This window comes from Myotis lucifugus, unplaced genomic scaffold, assembly GCF_000147115.1.
Source record: "Myotis lucifugus unplaced genomic scaffold, Myoluc2.0 scaffold_66, whole genome shotgun sequence".
Taxonomy (NCBI): domain Eukaryota; kingdom Metazoa; phylum Chordata; class Mammalia; order Chiroptera; family Vespertilionidae; genus Myotis; species Myotis lucifugus.
The window spans coordinates 4,504,587-4,514,267 of NW_005871114.1; the positions used below are offsets into that span (position 1 = coordinate 4,504,587).

General features: G+C 44.5%; 1 pseudogene; it reads right to left on the reverse strand.

The window, feature by feature from the left end:
• Positions 1–6,048: 6,048 nt before the first annotated feature.
• Positions 6,049–7,695, reverse strand: LOC102417710 (annotated as a pseudogene).
• Between the last annotated feature and the right edge of the window lie 1,986 nt (positions 7,696–9,681).

A 9,681-nucleotide genomic window follows, 5' to 3' on the forward strand; every position in this document is an offset into this window, starting at 1 on the left:
AAATTCTACAGAAAAAAAAACATTAGTTTTTTCAACAAATAAATCTCAAGAAAAAAATGAAGAAATTTATAGAATAAGAGAGATCCGAGGAATATACAAATCAGATGCAATGTGTGGATTTGATTCAAACCAACCAAATGTTAAAATTTTGAGATACTCGGGAAAATTGCAAAGACTGTATGAATGTTGATTCATTTTGTTGTTATCTTATTTTAGGTGTAAGAGGGACTTACGTAAACACAACCACAATATCACTGTCTTTTATAAATACACACTAACATATTTACAGCTGAGATGATACAATACCAGGAATTTTGTGCAAATGTTTTGCAAGTGGAGGGATGATTGGAGGTAGAGATGAAATAAGATTGGCCTCAAGTTGATTTTTTTTCAAGTTGATTCTTTTTTGAAATTAAGAAAGCCTATCTGGGGGTTCATGAAAAAATATATATACTAGAGGCCCAGTGCACGAAATTTGTGTTTGGGGGGGGGGGGTCCCTCAGCCAAGCCTGTGCTCTCTCACAGTCCAGGAACCCTCGGGGGATGTTCAACTGATGGCTTAGGCACACTCCCCATCCTTAGCGCTGCTGCAGAGATGGGAAAAGCTCCCACCACCACTGCTGCACTTGCCAGCCATGAGCCCAACTTCTGGCTGGGCAGTGCTCCCTCTGTGGGAGCACACTGAGCACCAGGGGGCAGTTCCTGCGTTGAGCATCTGTCCCCTGGTGGTCAGTGCGCATCATAGCAACCGGTCGTTCTGCCGTTCAGTCGATTTGCATATTAGCCTTCTATTATATAGGATTTGAGATTTTTGTATAATAATTTCAAAAGAAGAAAGCAAAAGAAAAGGAAAGGAAAGGAGAAAGGTTCTAGCCTTTGCAGTCAAACTGGGATTCCATCTTGGCTCTTCCACTTTCCAGTTGTGAGACTCAAGGTTACTACTTATCATCGGTTTCCTTATCTATGATGGGACTTAAAATAGCATTTGTCTCCTAGTGTGAGTTGTAAAAATCAAATAAAACCGCATATGTAAAGTATGTCTAATAAATGGTATGTAATAAATGGTAACTGTTATTATGAGCAAATGTTAAACATGTTATCCAAGTATAATTGGTGCTAAAAAATTAAAGTTTAATAACAATAATAACTAAAATTACAGAGTACCGGTCTATATGCTCTACATGTAAAAACTCATTTAATTATCATACTTAAAGTGAATCCTCTTTAAACATGATTAAAAAGTTCCTAGTAAATAATGACATAATAAAGAGTGACCAAAACTGATTTTAAAAATGAAACTATGGCCCTAGCTGGTTGGCTCAGTTGGTAGAGCATCAGCCTGTGGACTCAAGGCTCTCGGGTTCGATTCCAGTCAAGGGCACATGCTTGGGTTGCGGGCTCCATCCCCAGTAGGGGGTGTGCAGGAGGCAGCCAATCAATGATTCTCTCTCATCATTGATGTTTCTATCTCTCTCTCCCTCTCCCTTCCTCTCAGAAATCAAACTAAAAGAAATGAAACTATAAACCACATTTGGAAAATAATAATGTGTGCTCTAATTCATAGAGCAAACAAACAACAAACAACTAAGTTTCAGGGGTTTGGGTGCATTTTTCTGACAACATGACATGATAGAATAGTAGTAATATCCTTCACATTTTATTTTGCAGCATAATCATTAAAAATAGTCATTCTCGTTCGGCCCATGTGGCTCAGTGGTTGAGCATTGACCCATTCCCCAAGAGATTGCCAGTTCGATTCTTGGTTAGGGCACATTCTGGGGTTGTGGGCTCAACCCCCAGTAGGGGATGTGCAGGAAGTAGCCCATTGATGTTTCTATCTCTCTATTCCTCTCCTTCCCTCTAAAATCAATTTTAAAAAATTAGACACAACCAAGCTGCATTGTGCCAGTGCTGCCACCTGGTGACAGGTATGAAGAACTGGTCCTCTCTTTCCCCTGCAGGGGCTCAAACCCACACAGCAATCTCCCCTTTTTTCCTGTAACCATTTCCCCTTCTATTGCTAGGAACAGGCCTTGTCTTTCATGAAACCTCTCACTTCTCTTTCCTTTCTTTACTCAGAAACCTCTGAAAACTCTTCCTCTTACCTCCCCCATCACTCTCCATCTGTGTTCCATCTTGGTGCCAAAACCAACCTCAATAGAGGCTGATGAGCATAAGGGTAGCTCTAGGGGCTCTCCTAGCTGCAGCACAGAACAGAAAAGCCATCTGCTCCAAAGTGAAATTGGAATAAAACGCATTGCTATCAACCTGGGAAGTCTTGAAGGTGTCCAGAAGTTCTCTTCAGAATCGCTCCCGAAACTTTCTTAACCTTTAAGAAAAACTTTCTCAAATACCAACACTCACGATCAGTCACAAGCAATTTCTTTTTTCATTTTTTATTGCTGCTCTTGGAGAGAAAACACCCTTGTCCAGGCTCACGCTGGAACCCTTGAAGCCCACATATGGGAAGGCAGTGCTCTTTCCCCTCCTGCAAATTGCTTCTTGGCACCCCACTGTGGTGCTCTCTTCGGAGTGGAGAGAACCCTGTGGTTACTGGTTACTGGCGCCTGCTCATACCCACATTGGGTTTCTCCCTTTTTTGTCTTTCTTTTCTCTCCTCCCAGTTATTGCTTTTCCTGCTCCCCAACTTAGCACCATCAGCTGTGGGTCTGAATTCTGACAGTACCACTAGGTGTGCGATATGGGGCACACTACCCTTTTGGGTCTTGGGATCCTCATCTTTAAAATGGGAGTCAAGACAGTACCAACTTCATAAGATCACTGTGAGGATTAGATGCATCAACAAATTCAGGAGACGGGGGTGGGTGGTACATAACACCGTGGCTGGTACAGAGCAGCACTCAGTGTTAGCATTGCTTTTTCAGTCCCTTTCCGTCTTTCCCCTACACTGGTGTGGGCTGGCCAGCAGGCCTGGGGAGATACTCCGTGGCTCTTCAGTGCGGACTCTCCCACTGCCGCCAGAAGATGTGTGCGTAGCAGCAGAGAAGGAACAAGCCTTCACGGGGTTCAGAGCCCGCAGAACTTTTCCTGAGGGAGATTCACTTTTCCTCTTTCCTTTTTTCCAAGCCTCGACAACTTCAGGTTAGGAACTAGCAGAGCAGTATAACCAGTGAACACACTTTTTAAAAAACCTAAATCCAGGTTTTAAGTGTCTTTCTTCTAATTGAAATGATTATTGAGGATAATTTGGGAAAACACAAAAAGGTTTAAAGAAGATGAAAATCACCTGACTCCCTCCTCCCAGAGAACCACTAATAACATTTGCAATCCTTTCCATAGGCATAGATCCCTGTTTGTTAAAAAAAAATACCATTTTTATTGTTTTTGTTATATTTTAATGTTTTGCATTTGAAACTTAGCTTATATAGTGAACATTTACCAGGATTCGATATACATCAAAAATGTACCATAGCCCACCAGCAAGCTGAGTGGTTGAGCATTGACCTATGAACCAGGAGGTCACAGTTCAATTCCTGGTGAGGGCACATGACCGGCTTGTGGGCTTGATGCCCAGTAGGGAGCGTGCAGGAAGCAGCCAATCAATGATTTTCAATCATCACTGAGGTTTCTATCTCTTGCTCCCTCTCCCTTCCTATACGAAATCAATAAAAATATATGTATATTTTTGAATGTACCATAATCCATCATGAAAATATACCATAATTATTTACATAGTTCCCACTGTTTCCAATTTTATATCATTTAAACAATCCTGATGTGAACATTTTTATCAGCAATCTTTTGTCCTCAATTCTGAATATTTGGGGGGATTATTATCCAGTGGGAGATTGCTGGGCTCAGAAAGGATTGCCCTTAGACTCCTGGTAGATATTGGGAAACTTTAGCAAAAAGGTTGCACCACTTTACAATCACATCAGTAAAATCTGAGGCACCAAAGAGGTCCATTTTTATCTCAGGGTTCTGGTGAAACCACCCCTTTGGTGTCGCAGTAGAGGTTGTGAAGGGGTACTTACCAGAGCATTGGAGGGATCAACACTGCTTCCTGCTGCTTACTTTCTTCAAGAGAAGCTCCAGTGTGTTAAAGAGGCATCCTGCTTCAAATTACTCCTATCCCCTGACATTTCTCCGCATTTCTCCATCTTTTCTGTAAAATCCCAAAGCCACGAGCACTGAAACTGGAGCAACACCCTGAAATCCACCATCACCACCCTCTTAGCTAACTGAGCTCCTCATGTGTTGCCCTTATAACTCTAATCACAAATAACAACTTTTTGCTCACGTGTTTCTAGTGTGTGTCCCCTACAATAATGAAAGCTCCAAGAGGGACCATCCTGTCTTATTCATCACTGTAAGCTTAGCCCTTGACCCTCTGCCTGGCACAGAGAGGTGCAATAAATACTGTTGGATGACTGAATGATTTGTGTTTGTTCTTCAAAGAGTTTTCCAGACTACTCCTGTCCATAAACAGATATAAATTTTTGATAGTGGTTTACAATATGGCCACTTATATCACCAAGGAGGAAGGAGTTTCTGGACTGATGTAGCCAACTTTGCCAACAAAGTCCACTGTTATTTGCAACATGCCCAGGTTAGAAAGTCCCTCAGAGGAGTGCCACCAGCAGGGGGTGACAGCTTTATCGCTGCCTCCCTGGGCTGCAGTTCAGTGCTGGCTTACAGCGCTCATATGGGGCTAGGGGTCACCTCTGGGATTCCACCTCCCGTGGGACATTTTAGCCCAAGCACGTCAAACCCACAGCAATGCTGGCCCGGGGGCCATTAGTGATTTACTCTGGACCACATGGGAAAGAGGGCAGAGCCTGAAACAGTCTTTCACGCTCGTGTTGTGAATTCAGATCCTGGCTTCAAAATGGTGCCGAAATGTTGGTCACCCAAAGTCAAGGGCCTAGGTTTTGTTTTCCAGGGCAAAGGGACACCATCACTGATGGGAGAGTTCTGTGGAGGTGCCCCAGGGGAGGCTTCCCAGGCATCACTTCCCTTGTCGGGTCCGTTGGCCTAGACAGAGTATGGGACATAAAAGATGTCAGTGGCCCCAATGCTCGGTCAATCACTGGGTGTGAACCCAGCTTGTGTGGGTGACGGCCTTCAGGGAACCTTTCTCCTGGAGGCCAAGCCCAGCAGCCCCCACACTCAGGGCCCCACTGATGGGTCTCCAGGGGTGTGAGATCAGCCGGGCTGCTCAGTCACCAGAAGGGACCTTTGCCAGGGTTAGAAAGAGGTGACGGATGAAGAGTCCTCATTCCCCCAAAGAAATGGTCTCAACTATCTGATTGGGTGGAAATTGTAGGTGATAGAGCTCTCAAAAAAAAACACCACATGATGATTCTGACAATTTAAACATCTCCAGTGCTTTCTGGACCTCAGGCTTTATGCCAGGAATAGCAATACTGGGAAGGAAGGAAGGGAGGGAGGGATGAAGGAAAGAGAGAAAGAAAGAAAGAAAGAAAGAAAGAAAGAAAGAAAGAAAGAAAGAAAGAAAGAAAGAAAGAGAGAGAAGAAAGAAAGAAAGAAAGAAAGAAAGAAAGAAAGAAAGAAAGAAAGAAAGAAAGAAAGAAAGAGTAAGGAAGAAAACACTTATTTCAGAATTAAAAAGACCAAGGGGGCTTGGAGGGGAGTGGAGACTGTATTTGAAACCAACATTAAAGTCATCCATCAACATCTCCCATCTATTAAGGGAATACTTGGTCCCATTATTTACATTGTGAGGTAAATATGATTAGAATTGGCATTTTACAGGAAAGCAAGTTCCAAAAATTCACCCACAATCTCACAACTAGCTGCACTTACTTTTTTTTTTAAATGTATTTTATTGATATTTTACAAAGAGGAAGGGAGAGGGATAGAGAGCCAGAAACATCGATGAGAGAGAAACACTGATCAGCTGCCTCCTGCACACCCCCCCACTGGGGATGTGCCCGCAACCAAGGCACATGCCCCTGACTGGAATCGAACCTGGGACCCCTCACTCCGCAGGCTGACGCTCCATCCACTGAGCCAAACCAGTCAGGGCTTAAGAAAAGAGTTCTTAGTAGAGAAACAGTAAGTAAGACGTACTTATACCAAACATAGTACACAACAAACAACTTTATGCCTCAGTTGTACAATCTAAAAGTTAAAGGTCCCAGGAGTGCCATCCTGAACTTGGAATGTATAACCTTCAGAGGTAGTTTCTGGCACAACATTTTGATCTTCCTCTTCCTGTACAGAAAAATATTTCTCAATCAAGTTTAGTGACGCTTTGTACACAGACTCATTTTCATGGTTTTGTAGAGCTTCAATTTTGTCCAAACCTCCACACTCTTCAATCATTATACTTAGTTTTTCAGTTTCACCTAGTTTCTCAGCAGCCTGAAATATATCTGAAATGGCTTCCAGAATAATCAGAATAAGTTTGGTATCCTTCGCGGTTAAGAGGTTCATCAGTGGTTCTATTACGCCACAATGAACGAGGTATACAATTTGTTCAACTGTTCCGCCACTTGTATAGTTGGCCACAGCCCATACAGCTTCCTTTTGTGTCTTAAAGTCTGCCTTAGCAAGAAGAACAATGAGGAATGGGACTAATCCATGATTCACAACTTGCTGTATCTGGTCCTGGCGGCCAGCTGTGATGTTTGACATTATCCATGTAGCTTCCTCCTGAATTTTAGCTTTGGAGTTCATTAGTAGGCTGGGAAAGATGGCAAGTGCTCCTGCATCTATTACAACCTGCGTCTGTTCATATGTCCCAGCGGCAATATTTCCTATGGCTCTTAGCACAGGAGTCACAGTTGGCAATTCAGTAGCTCCTAGGAGCTTCACAAGTTGGGGTACAACTCCTGATTTCACAACCATTTCAATCCGTTCATTTGGACCACGAGTGAGGTAGAAAATGGCCCAGCAGCTTTCTGCTAATACTTCTGGATCATCATGATGCAGGAGACGAACTAAAGTAGGAAGAATCTGCTCAACGGCATCTAATGGGGGTACAGGATTCTTGTTGCGACAAAGGTTTGAAAGTGTCCAGGTCAGATTACGTAAGTAACCACATGCTAAAGATGACATATCAGGAACTGCAAGAAGAGCCAACAGTGGGCCAACAGCACCATACTTGATAAGCAAGTCTCGGAAAACTGAACCGTCACTTGCAATATTTCCTAGAGCCCGTACGGCTTGTTCACGGATGTGAGCGTGGGGCGATGCCAACAGAGAAATGAATGCTGGAATCGCACCTCCATCTACTACAGCCTTGGTCTGTTCCGAAGTGCCGGAAGCAATGTTAGTGAGGGCCCAAGCAGATTCATACTGGATGGCACTACAATCAGTTCTGCCCAAGAAGTGCACAAATTTTGGGATCAAACCGGCCTGGATTATGTTGTCTATGGGAGGCTGTTTTTCCCTACACAGCAGCTCCCTTGCAGCCTGAGTAGCTTGGAGCTGGCTTCCCCAATTGTTGCTATTTATGCCTTTGACAATGTCCTCAACAGACCAATTTACAGTGCCCTGCTTCTTGCGGTTTTCCTGCGCTGGAGACGTAGCATCATCGGGAAAGGAGCTCAGATTTCTCCTTTTCAGCATCTGGTCATCCTTCTTAGCTTTCCTCAGCTCCACATTAACTTCTATTCGGCGCCGCCTCATCTCTATACTGTCTTTCCCCTTGTTCTTGAATCTGTTAAGGCGGGCAGCTGGCCAATTAGCATTCTCGTCGGTGGACATGGTTGTGAGACAAAGGGAGAAGCTACACACGGCCGCTCAGGCTTTCACAGGAGACCCGTGAGTGGAGGACAGGCTGCGGTTCGGTTGCTCCGAGAACGTCTACAGCGGCTCAGCTCTCAGATGGTGTTTTGGGGTCCAACCCCAGCAGGTCCAGGGGTTCCCAAAGGTGTGGACGAAATCAGCGAAGAATGAAGGACACAGGAATGAAGGACACGGAGACAGCGTTCAGTTGATCAGCAGCCTAGCCAGGATCTCCAGCCAAGTTCTGTCCAGGATCTCCAGCCACATCTGTATTTATACCAGTTGATTTTAATCCTATCAATCTCTATTCCAAAGGTTAGGGTGTTTCTTATCTCCATTCCAGGGAGTAAAGATTATGTAGCTTAAGTGTGATTGTTCAGAGTTAAAGTGATTAACTACCCACCTGGCACTTAGTTAAGGGGTTTTATTCCCTCCCTAACTTCAGGGAAAATTCCCTACCTGGGGAAACAACCTTTCTTGGAGAGATGACCTTGGGTAAAACACATAGCCTCAAGATGTGGAACTATCGTATTAAGAACAGTATGCCATATACACCAGGTCCCTTGAAACACTGCAACAAGTCCTGTTGCAGTGCGAGGGCAGCTGCTGTCAGCCAGTCTCTGTCTTTACCTGGGTCCGGATCTGAGCTGGGTGTGGGAAGTGAAGCAGCCATGGGGGCAGGAGACCTCCCTCAGAAGGGGTGAGGGTTCAGGCCTCTGCAAAGTTGGGGGGTGAGGGTCTGTGCCCCACCTCTGTTGACTCCCAAGTTGTCTCTTGATGGCCCCTCTGAGACTGTGCCTGTCTTAGGTTGTTCCTTCTCTGAGGAATCTTACCGGTCTCTGGCTAACCAGCCATCCTCTGGGGCCAAGCAGGGTGATGTGAGGTATGGGAATGAGGGAGGATGCAGTGGCCCCCTACAAGAGGTTCAGTTCTATCTCCTTGGAAGCTGCACTTACTTTTATATTACACTGCCACATTAGCTCATATTTTATAAACTTAGAATTGGGTGTAGTGCCTTTACACTGAGTGATCAGGCATTTTCAGCCAAAAGAACAAGTGTTTTAACCATTTTTATACATTTAAAGAAATGTCGTTCTCTTTATTTTATTGGACGTAGTAGAGAAAAAAGGTTGCCACGACCTTCATCTTAAGCTAGGTACTTATTAAATGGGCCAAGTTACAAACCAGCTGGTGGCTCCAGGAGGCCCAAGGGAGTGGGAGGCCTGGGGTCATGTACCTGCTGGGTGACCTTAGTCAAGTCTCTTCCCCTTTCTGCAGGGATCTTCAGGTTCATCTTCCTAAGGTGAGGAGGCTTATCTCTCAGGCTCCCCTCACCCCAGCTCCAAAGTTTGGGTTTTCATTGGTGCACCGGGGAGGGTAGCCTGCCATATGGACACCTCCATATGGACACTCCCGGGTGAAGTTCTCCGGGACCCTTTATGCTTTATCTTGCCTCGCTGCCTGTGGAGCTAGTTTTGCACTATATGGTGACCATAGAACAGCCTTCAGTTTTATGTAGCACAAGCTTTGGTCACCTCCATGGCCCTAATGCTCCAGTCCAGGGATGCCACATAGGTTTTATTTTGTTTGCATTATACCCATCAGACTCCAGTTAGGGGACAGAAATCATACCAGCTGTTTTAATTGACAGAATTTCATATAAAGAATTGCTAACTGCCCAGCAGGTGTGGCTCACTGGTTGAGTGTTGACTCATGAACCAGGAGGTTACCAGTTTGATTCCTGGTCTGGGCACATGCCCAGGTTGTGGGCTCGATCTCTAGTGTAGGGCATGCAGGAATCAGCCAATCGATTATTCTCTCTCATCATTGATGTTTCTATCTCTCTCTCCCTCTCATTCCCTCACTAAAATCAATAAAATATATACTTTTAAAAAAGAATTGCTAACCAGGTAACCAAAAGGGTAAAAAAAAAAAAAGAACTCTAAGCTATCATGGAGGTAACAA